This window comes from Aedes albopictus, chromosome 2, assembly GCF_035046485.1.
Source record: "Aedes albopictus strain Foshan chromosome 2, AalbF5, whole genome shotgun sequence".
Taxonomy (NCBI): domain Eukaryota; kingdom Metazoa; phylum Arthropoda; class Insecta; order Diptera; family Culicidae; genus Aedes; species Aedes albopictus.
This window is the reverse complement of record NC_085137.1, coordinates 373,927,086-373,937,595: the sequence shown is the minus strand read 5'-3', so window position 1 is coordinate 373,937,595 and position 10,510 is coordinate 373,927,086. Positions and strand designations below refer to the sequence as shown.

At 36.0% G+C, this 10,510-nt stretch overlaps 1 protein-coding gene across 5 annotated transcripts in view; it reads left to right on the top strand.

Annotated features, from left to right (window-relative positions):
* The first annotated feature begins 2,385 nt into the window (after positions 1 to 2,385).
* LOC109401345 (synaptic vesicle membrane protein VAT-1 homolog-like) overlaps positions 2,386 to 10,510 on the top strand; it is a 209,701-nt gene continuing 201,576 nt past the window's right edge. Inside the window, exons 1-2 of one of the 5 annotated variants that reach the window (XM_062852957.1) lie at positions 2,386 to 2,581; positions 3,333 to 3,523. The gene's annotated coding sequence lies outside the window, so the exon portion shown is untranslated. Of the gene's footprint in view, positions 2,582 to 3,117; positions 3,524 to 10,510 lie in introns of all 5 variants that reach the window. The other 4 variants (XM_062852955.1, XM_062852960.1, XM_062852956.1 and 1 more) reach the window with 4 other exon arrangements.

Sequence of the window (10,510 nt, the reverse complement as noted above, 5' to 3'; positions counted from 1 at the left end):
TTAAAACATAATTGTAGCATCCTTAGCGGTTGAAGGACGTGGATCCCATTGTGATCAATTTCATCCCGCTGATCAACTATCCCCCAGATTACGGCATTAAATTGTAGTCAGAGTCTCAAGAATCAATCCCGATTTAAATTTGTCACGTCTTGAGACATCAAAATATTTTCCTCCTCAATAGGACGCAATCAGTGAAGTACTAGATTGAAAGTAGTGAGCTGGATTTTTGTATGGTGAGATGATCAGTTCTCCATTTCTGCGATAAAATGGTGCAAACAGCGTGGGTTATATGGTTTCTTGCCTAATTTAATGCTGTTTGAGAAAAAGTTTGGGTAACTGTGTTGTTGAAGTTGCAAGAAATAAATAATACAACAACACAGTTACCCAAACTTTTGCTCAAATAGCATGAAATTAGTCAAGAAGTCATATAACCCACGCTGTTTGTACCATTTCATTACAGAAATGGAGAACTGATCATCTCACCATACAAAAATCCAGCTCACTACTTTCAATCTAGTACTTCACTGATTGCTTCCTATTAAATTAGGCATGTCTTGATACTTTGAAATATTCTATCCTCCAAAGATTTTTGAGGGGTATTTAATAGTTAATAAGTTTTAAAATGCTAACCAAAGTCTTAAGAATCAATCCTCAAATAATTTTGTTATGTCTTGAGACTTCAAAATGTTACTCCAAAGGTTTTTGAGGTTTATTGGATAGTTTATTGGTTTTAAAATGTTAATCAGAGTCTTAAGATTTTGATTTGAATACAAATGTTGCTGCTATAAAATTCTTGCTTGCAAAATTTCCTATAGAATTAAGTTTATTATCGAATTGCTAATAAATAGTAGTAATTCATAGTTCAAACAATGGAACAAATTATGTATTAAAGTAGTTTTTCGAATAAAAACTATCATTTTCCACTTATAATGTGATTGATTGCATTTTTATAGCATTTCTGTAGTTATACTCCAAACAGAACCTTACTACGTTCAATTAATTTTGTTCTACGCAGTTGGTCTGATTTTTGGATAGAGCTTTTTCTGACTATATTTAATAAAAAGTAATACTTATTTTTACTGTTTCGAAAGATTTTTTTATGATCTTTCGATTAATGTTCTTATTTTTGCAATTAAATGTGCAAAACTTCTGGAGGATAACCTTTTGCACTTATCCTCCAGGGAACACTACAACAGGCAATTTATTTTATATGGGGAAATTGATTTTGTTCAAATTTCCGTCAATTTTCCCCAAATCTAAATATTTTATTATGCCAAATGATTGGAAATCAATCGATTCTTCGTTTAGCGTTTTTAGTTTTATGCTAAAACATCAAAAACCTTTGGAGGATAAGGATCTGTTGTTATCCTCCAGGGAACCCTACAAATGTGCATTTTTTTCGTGGAGGATAATTGGAGGATAACTACAGATCACTCACAATAATCACTGTTATCAACAAGTTCACGCAAGAAGGTATCTGATTCATATGGAAGAAGTTGACGAAAACGGTCGTTTCGTTGTGAATTTAGATAATGCACAATTTTGTTTACATGTTCTGTCGGGAATGGGGTCAAAAACCCTATCAAAGTTACGAAATTTTGACATACATTTCTAAGGTTTTGTCCGGCCTGTGGCCACTGTGCACTGCGAAAAATGCATAGATATAATTCAAAAAAGATTTTTATTCCGAAAAATTTTAATTCAATTTTTTTTAACACATTGATTAAAAAGTCAAGAACGTACCCTTTTGGCATCGTATAAAATGGATGATATAAAATTTAACCATAATTATAGTACGCTTTCGAAACTGTATTGGAGATGTTCTCCAACAGTGTGGGTTTGGAGGGGAAGCAAAATTTCTTGATGGTGTGGGACCACAACCACACCTAAAATTGAAGCTTCTTTTTGTTATCGCTGCAAGCAGACAGAAAAGGGCTAGTTGTGATCAGAAAAATAACATATTTTTCCACCTTGTAGGTTTTGCACTCCATTGTAGGATGAAAATTTATTGTTTTTAGATCACTGTCGGAGTATGTCAAACAATTAGTTAATTTATTTTCATTGGTTTTTATTTATTGATGAAAGCAATGACTATTTCGTTGTCGGTGCATCATAACCGCCATGTCTTGCCTGTAGATGTTGGTGAGGCGTAATAAGCCGCACACTAACACTAGAAGCACGCTTGAATCGTATAACGTATCATGCAACGAATGCCGTACATGCGTATGCTTTGCACATATATTGTACGTGTGTAGTTCGAACGAGGGGAAACGCAATGTGTCCCTTCCAGTTCGGTGAAGATGTATGCAATGCGAGTCGACGAGGAGCAACAATCTACCGCTCTGGATGCGACGACTACAGCGCTTCGGTTTCCAATTCAAATCAATCATTTCACTTTGAATTTTCGTAGCGTTCAGTTCAGCTCTGTGTGAAGTAGCTAGAAGGCTCAAATCGCCCACCATCAATTCCTGTGTGGAGAAAAATCCTTCGTTTGTCCATGTTGTGTAGTCCATTAGGCGTTGTTGAAGGCGTTTGATTTTCTGTTATAACTCCGGATCGTTTGCATCGATTGCATTGTTGCGTGAGTGAAGTTTTTCGGATCTGGAGATATCGGTTGATTTTGAATCTGGTGGAATATTGTTAGGATTATTGCTAGGCGTCCCAAGTGTATATTCGTTGCTTTCTTCTTGAACACCGGACACGGGCATCTGGTAGATACATTAGCATTCTTTTTGGCTGCAATTGGAAGGATGATTGATGTGACATCGCATATCCGGTGTTTTACGAACAGTGTGCAAGTGTTTTGAACTACATTCTTTGCAATACACCAAAAAGGAAAGAAAATTATACGGTGCTCGTCGATGAACAAAGAAGAAGATCGAAGCGATCAAGTTTTGTCCATTTTGCCTTGCCTTTTCCTTTAATTCCTGTTGGCTAATTATTTGACCGGTTCGCTCTCTCTTCTTCAGTGGAGTCTCTTTTCTTCGCCGTTTTTTGCGTTTCTTCCTGACCGTCGTCCATCCTTGCGATCGCGCGCGCTCCTTCTGCTGTGCCCGTGTTCGTAGTTGTTCAAATCGAAGAGAGTAATAATATTACATTTTGCACCCATATATTCAGGTGGGGCCACGCCAAACTACGGCGAAAAAAAAAATTAATAAAGAGAAGAAAAAACGCGACGACGACGACCATCACAAAGTGTGTGCCAGTGTGTATTATAACAACCGCCGAAGAGAGTCGCTAGTGTAGTGTGCAGCGCAAATAAAAAAAAATATAACAAAGGAAAACCGTATCTCATCGGAGCTGTCTGGCTTCTCGTCGATTCCTTTTAGTAGCGTTCCAGTCATTTGCGAGAGCAGTGCGTTGTCGGTTACGAAGTGAGTTTTTAAAACAGTGCAAGGAGTTCGGTTTCAGTTTTCACCGAGTGACATCCTAGAGGAAAGTTAGCTGTCATTTTCGACCAGTGTGTGAGCAGCCAAGCAGTGCGCTTAAGCCCCCCGGCAATCATCAGGAGAAATTACATATGGTGAGTCATAAAGATTGATTTTCCGCACGGCAGCGTGAGCCTTGCTGATTTTCTTCCGTTGTCACGCTGCGAGACCGGGATCTCGATCGACGCAGCGTATTTTAAAGACCTCGCATGATCGATCGATCGATCGATCGGTCGGTCGATCCCCGCAGGCATGGTGAAGAAATAAACGGCCGATGATCACGATGACCGGAAATTGGGGTGTGTTCTTTCTGGTCTGGTTTACAGTGGAACAGTCTGGAAGCGGTCTTTGCGGCACCACAAGATGTCTGTGTTGTTCTAGTGACATGAAAATTCTTCAGGATGAGTCATATTGCCTGCCTTATGGATGGTGTAGGGCATGTAGTGTAGCAGCAACGGTGATAAAGGGTGGAGTGGAATGATAATCTTTTGTTCAAGAGAACTTGTTGACGTACAGTCATTGTTGGATGAGCGATGAATAATTATTATTGGTGCGGTTTGTTGACTGATCTACATACATGTGAGGTTTCATGTTTAAAAATCAATTAAGTATTTTTATATAAATAAGTAAAAGCTGTTCTGATTAAAACAAATCTTCTATTTAACGCTGTTCTTACTACGGTTTTGGACGTCTATTTATATGCCAAAACAGTGTTTCCAAAAAATGTGCCAAAATATTTCGAATTTCTTTTATGGGCTCCTTGCATGATGTCCTCAATCCCTTTCCGCCTACGACTTTTTTCATAGTTTTGAATGCTAATAAATGCATCGATTAAACAGTTCTCAAATAAAAGAATTTTGAAATTACTTTAATTTATCGAAATCGTTAAACAAATTTTTAATTGTAAATCAATAGTGATTGCTTGACAATCGTTTAACTATTGAAACAATAAATAAAGTGTACAATTACTCTAACAAGCCTCTAACCTTTTTCCAAATGTTATTTTGCAACATAGAAGCGAACTGGCTTAGGTAAGATTGGCCAAGAAGTGATGGTGCTCTACATACACCATGAGCGTTAGAGGGTTAATATTTTCTCCCGGAATTTCTCAAGGAATTCTTCCTTGAGTTTCTACAGAAGTTTTTTTTACAAAATTTCTGCTGTAATCCTTTTGCGATTCCTCTAGCAATTTGTGCACACTTTTTTCCAGGCAATCTTTTGATAAACTGCCCGAATTGGTTTTGAGATTTCATCTGAGATTCCTCCCGGTTTTCACCCTTGAGGTTTTCCTGGACTTTTTTGTCTAGAGGAGTTTCATCCAAAATTTGAAGTTTGCTTCCGTATTCTCTACCGGAACTTCTCTTGGGAACCATGAATTTCTCGCAAAATTTCTTCTGGATTTCTGGATTTTTTTCTAAGATTTCTACAACAATGCTTTTTGGGATTCTTCCAGAAATTTTTCTAGGATTTTTTTTTCGTGTTTTATCCCAGGAATTCTTCCAATTTTTCTTCGGTAGGTTCTATAGACAATTTTCCCTGAAATCCTTCCAGAGTTAATTTTGGAACAGTGATGATCACCAAACTGCAGCCCCAAGGAGCTTTTGTGCGGCCCGCGTGCTGATATTGAGAAGAATTAGAATGTGGCCCACCGATAGGTTCAACATTGACAATTAGAATTTACATCATATTTTGATATTTGTATGAGCAGGAAAAGAGTATCAACTATTTCTGTGGGTATATATTAGGAAGGATTTTTGCAACAGAAGCTATAAACTACAAGACTTTTTAAATATTCTTGAAATTTATCCATAAAACTCAAAGATGTGCTCAACATTTGGACCAGAAATTTAGTTCAAAAATACTTCCAGAATTTAACTTTTACTTCTGAGGTGTTGCCAAAACATGCCTTCAGGATTTCATCCAAGGATGTTTTCGATTACCTGGCAATCATTTGACTCATTTGTCTATAATTCAGTTCAGAGCAAAATATTAAAAAGTGATATTCGGCATAGATTAGTGTTTTCCCTACAACTGTCACCAAAGACGCCATACTCTAACTCTCATATATACGGCTTGAGAGCGCTAGTATCACCTACTCATACTAAACGATCGAAAAATCCGATCGTTTAGTAACAGTAGGTGGTACTAGCACTTAAACGCCGTAAATATTGGATTTAGAATATAGCGTCCTTGGTGATAATTGTAGGAAACACACTTATCTACAAGTTTGCCGAATACCACATTTTAATATTAGACTTTTAAACTATCGAAAACATCCATGATTCCATCAAACAATTCTGGTATTGGTCTAGATACTCTCCTTTTGAATCCTCTCACAATACTTCTTGAAAGTTCCAGAAAAAAATCCTCTATACATAAATCTGTGCAATGGAGAGTTTAAAACTTTCATTTTCAATGAGTGAAATCAACGTGAATTTTGTCTCAACTGGGCGATCAAAATAAAATTCATTTTGATGAACGACATTTTTCACTTATTAATTCATTGTTCTGTCACTGACAATTTTCACTGAGAAACAAAACTAGACCATAACTCCCGATCAAACTTCCACAAACTGGGGTATAGTAATTAACTGAAATATTAACCATCTGTTCCATTTGATGATGATGATGATAATAGTGTACCCACCATCAGCGCAAGGATTACCTATGACTGCAGAATCATTCTGGGAGAGAATTATCTACCTGATGGTTTGATGTAGCAGGGTGAGTTAAAATTCCTGAATTCCTTCGGTAGTCAACATAGAGTTGCTAAATCATGACAAAAGACTGGCTACTCCACGAACTTAAGTCCGGTCATCAGTTCATTTAACTCCCTTAGGCTACCCCTCCGTGTGTATGTGTGTAAACCCCGCAATATAAAAACGGAAATCGTACAATTTTATAACAAATGCCTAAACAATAAAACATAGGAAATAAGGTATAATGAGATTGATATGTATCACCAAATTACATCAATATTTGGTTGTTCAATAATCATTTACTTCTGCTGCTATACATACACCAATGAAGATATTCGTTCACAGGTTCTGCAATGGATTCTGTGGTTTGCGAATTTGTAAAATACTAGTACTACGAAGCAGCAAATTCGCCTTACGAGCGCGAAATCATAATCCTGTTCAACGACGCAGGCTGAATCCGCTCAAGGCTGCTACATCCTGCCCTTACCCGTTTGATGAGAAATGGGTAAGGGCAGGATGCAGCAACTCAGAGCAATGCCCACATACATCGTTGAACAGAACTCATGTCCTCACATCATGTATATTCTTCTTACTGTTCCGATGGTCGATCACTTACCACTCGCACTCTCAAATTGGAGGATTGCGTCTTACCATTCCTTCTCCTACAAATGCATCAAAGAGGGTTCGCTTGTTGATACGTCCTTTCCTTGAGTCGTCGAGCCGCAAATTCCCATTTCTCCACGTCAGGAATGAAGCAAGAACTCACGTATGCTAACGAATGCCATCTATCTCACCATCGGATCCCGGGTAGAATTTATGGCTTCCATCAGGCCGGTAATCTTGAAACACTTTTGGATTTTTCTTCAGCCAAATCATCGGCGAAAAAATAAACGTCAGGAGTTCGGAACACGTCCGCACGCCACCACAGTTTACTACGATCTGAACCATCTGTTCCATTTGTTCATAAAGTCGAATTTTGCGTTAGAAATTGATTATTTTACGATGATACTTATGAACAGGGAATTAAATGAAAAAAGAGAAGCATTCAGCCTACAATGGATGTGGCGAAACACGAACAAAAAATAAGAATTTTTTTACGATCTTATGCAATGTTATTTTTCCTAAAGAAGCTTTGAATTTTAACATGTATTTCGCAAAAAAAACATGTTTGCAGGCTCTCTGCGAATCAAATAAAATCCTTTGAGGATTTGCACAATATTCTCCAGGAAGTTTTTAAAACTCTAAAATACTACATACAAATCAATTGAAAAATTTCTCTAGATCCGTCTGAAATTCCAAAAAAAAAACTTGTAGAAATTCTTTTTTATTTTAATAAGCTTCCACAAAAGAACTTTATTATATAACTTTATATAATTGCATTTTGGGATTTAGTAATAAATTCTTCAAGCATGGCAATAAAATTCTGTAAATAATTCCACAATATTCTCCATGAGATCTGTGAGATTTTCAAGAAAATCTTCTGAAAATTTCAGGTTTCCAAGTTTTGGTGATGTAGTGGACACCATATTATGGCTTATTTCTTTTATCTAAAAATATTGTTTTTCAAAATTTTATGAATTTTGTGATGAAATTTGCAAGTTGTTGAAAATTAATTATGTAATGATTTGTAACCCGCCGTCTTTTTAAAAACAAAAACAAAATCAGCTTTGGCCCGTAAAGACAGTAAGGTCGAAGATTACTGTCTTAGAATCTACCGGAGTTCACCCGGGGATTTTTCGACAAGTTCCTCCGAGGATTCCTCAAGAGATTTCGATGAGCAATAATGAGATGAATTTCGTTAGGAATAGCAATATGAACTACGGAATAAATTTTAGGAATAATTACAGGATAAATTTTGAAAGGGATCCGGTATGGAACAAGCCCCTGAAGAAAGCGCTAGTTCTTGAAGCCGCCACCTTTGGTGAGGCGCCACGGGTTTGTTTACGAGATTACAGTCTCTGCCCACGCTGCTACGTGTGGAAACGAACGTTGTCGTACGAAGATAAGTACATTTAACTAATTTAAAACAATGCTGCTATCTATTGAATGTGATTGTCGCGCCTGTTCCAATAGTTTTTTTCAGTTTTTTTTCTGTGTATTTGACCCTAAGCTAATTCTACTCAACGTTCCAACAGAGAAGATCACTGTTTCTAGCCTAATGTAACCGCCTATTCAGCACCAATCAGCACCAAATTTTTGGCTTCAGTCCTGTTGTTTGTGCATGACAACCGTTTCACGCGGTTGGTTGGAATTCCACGAAACTCCGAAATTTTATGAAAAAAAACCTCTGGAACAAATTCCGGGGTTAACTCAAGGACTCCTGTAAAATTCTTAGAGAAATTTCGGAAGCATTACAAGAAAGAGTCCCAGATGTAATTCAAGCAGAACTCAGAGATTTGCAATAGAATTTACCGAGAGAATTCTGGGAAAATTGCTGATGTCAACAACTTATACAAGACAGCGCTTGAAGCCGAAGACAACCAGTATTATCAAGCCACAAAAAAGGAAATGGTTCGCCAAATTTCACATATGATAAAATAAATAATTTAATTTTCTCTATAATATCATAAAATGTATGTACTGTTGAAGGTAATTTTCCAATTGTTGCACAGCTAAAAACTCGCCTATTGTTGCACACTCCATGTTATTCTTATGAAGTGTGCAAAACTTGGCGAAATTTTAGCCGTGCAACTGCATGGTTCTGGATTAGTATGCCTTGGATTTGCATGGAATTATAGTTAAAAATTTTAGTATATTAGCTATTTTGTCTTATGACCATTGCACAATGGGTCCAGAGCCGTGTTTACGAAGACAAAAATATTTGTGCCTAAACCATAAGTTTTAGATACATGGTGTCTTTGGGAAACTTTCTTCTTATTTTTCGACCTTTTTTCTCATTATTGTGAAATTAGGGTGGTCCCTCTAGTTTCGCTGATCCAAACATCTGCTTTTTAATAGTTTTATGTACGTTTACAAAATGTTCTACAAAGTTGTAAAAGAACTTATTTGGAGCGAGTTTGCCGAAGAAACCATTATTCTATCTCTTATGGTTCCTAACTTATATTTTTTTTAAATATTCATGTTAGGGTGATCCATGAATTTCAGTTTTCCTTAAATAACTTTTAATTCGTTCGTTTCTCGTAAATACTTTGTTCCGACCACTTTTAGAACTATCAACGACGCATCTTTTTTCCAAAGAGCTCAAAGTTCTAACTCGCGTAATTAAAAGGATATTGGCATTTTTCTTCAAAAAATCACTTTTTTTCAAAAAGTCATATCTCAAAAAGGAGCAAATGGATTTTCATTCTCCCGGTTGCATTAGAAAGATCGTATTCTGTTCTATTTATGGTAAAAAAACTGTAGGTACCTTTTTTGTTTAAAGCTTTTTATTGAATTTTGAAAATACGATTTTTTTTATGGAAAAGCAGTTGTAACTTTGAAAATCGATGAGATACAAACTTGGCGTCTTCGACAAAATTGTGAGTTTTTGGCTGCTCTAAAAGTGCCCAGAACAAAGTATTGCGAAAAAATCAACACATAAAATTATATTGAATAAAAACCGAGCGGAACAATATCAGCAAACTCAACTAGTCTTTGTTAGATAGATCGAAGCAACCATGTCGAAAATGTTTAAATATGCTTATAATCCATAATTAGTCAATGAACTCAACTTAAAATGTGATTTCGAGCTGATTTTCATCAATTTAATTTCAATTTCATCACTCCAATGTATGGATAGTGAAAATGTCAATCGCTAGAATATGTTTATGTTAACGTAAAAGCCTATTAAAGTTACATGATTTACAATATCTTATCAACATTGTGCCTAAATGATGATGACAGTATAAATAAACATTGGTTCTAGAATTAAATGGATGACCATTTATCAAGCTACTTTGATCTATCTAACAAAGACGAATTGAATTTTCTTTAAATGTGTCATTTTTCATATGAAAATCGGTTTTTATTCAATATAATTTTATGTGTTGATTTTTTCGCAATACTTTGTTCTGGGCACTTTTAGAACAGCCAAAAACTCGCAATTTTGTCGAAGACGCCAAGTTTGTATCTCATCGATTTTCAAAGTTACAACTGCTTTTCCATAAAAAAAAATCGTATTTTCAAAATTCAATAAAAAGCTTTAAACAAAAAAGGTACCTACAGTTTTTTCGCCATAAATAGAACAGAGTACGATCTTTCCAATGCAACCGGGAGAATGAAAATCCATTTGCTCCTTTTTGAGATATGACTTTTTGAAAAAAGTGATTTTTTGAAGAAAAATGCCAATATCTTTTTAATTACGCGAGTTAGAACTTTGAGCTCTTTGGAAAAAAGTTGCGTCGTTGATAGTTCTAAAAGTGGTCGGAACAAAGTATTTACGAG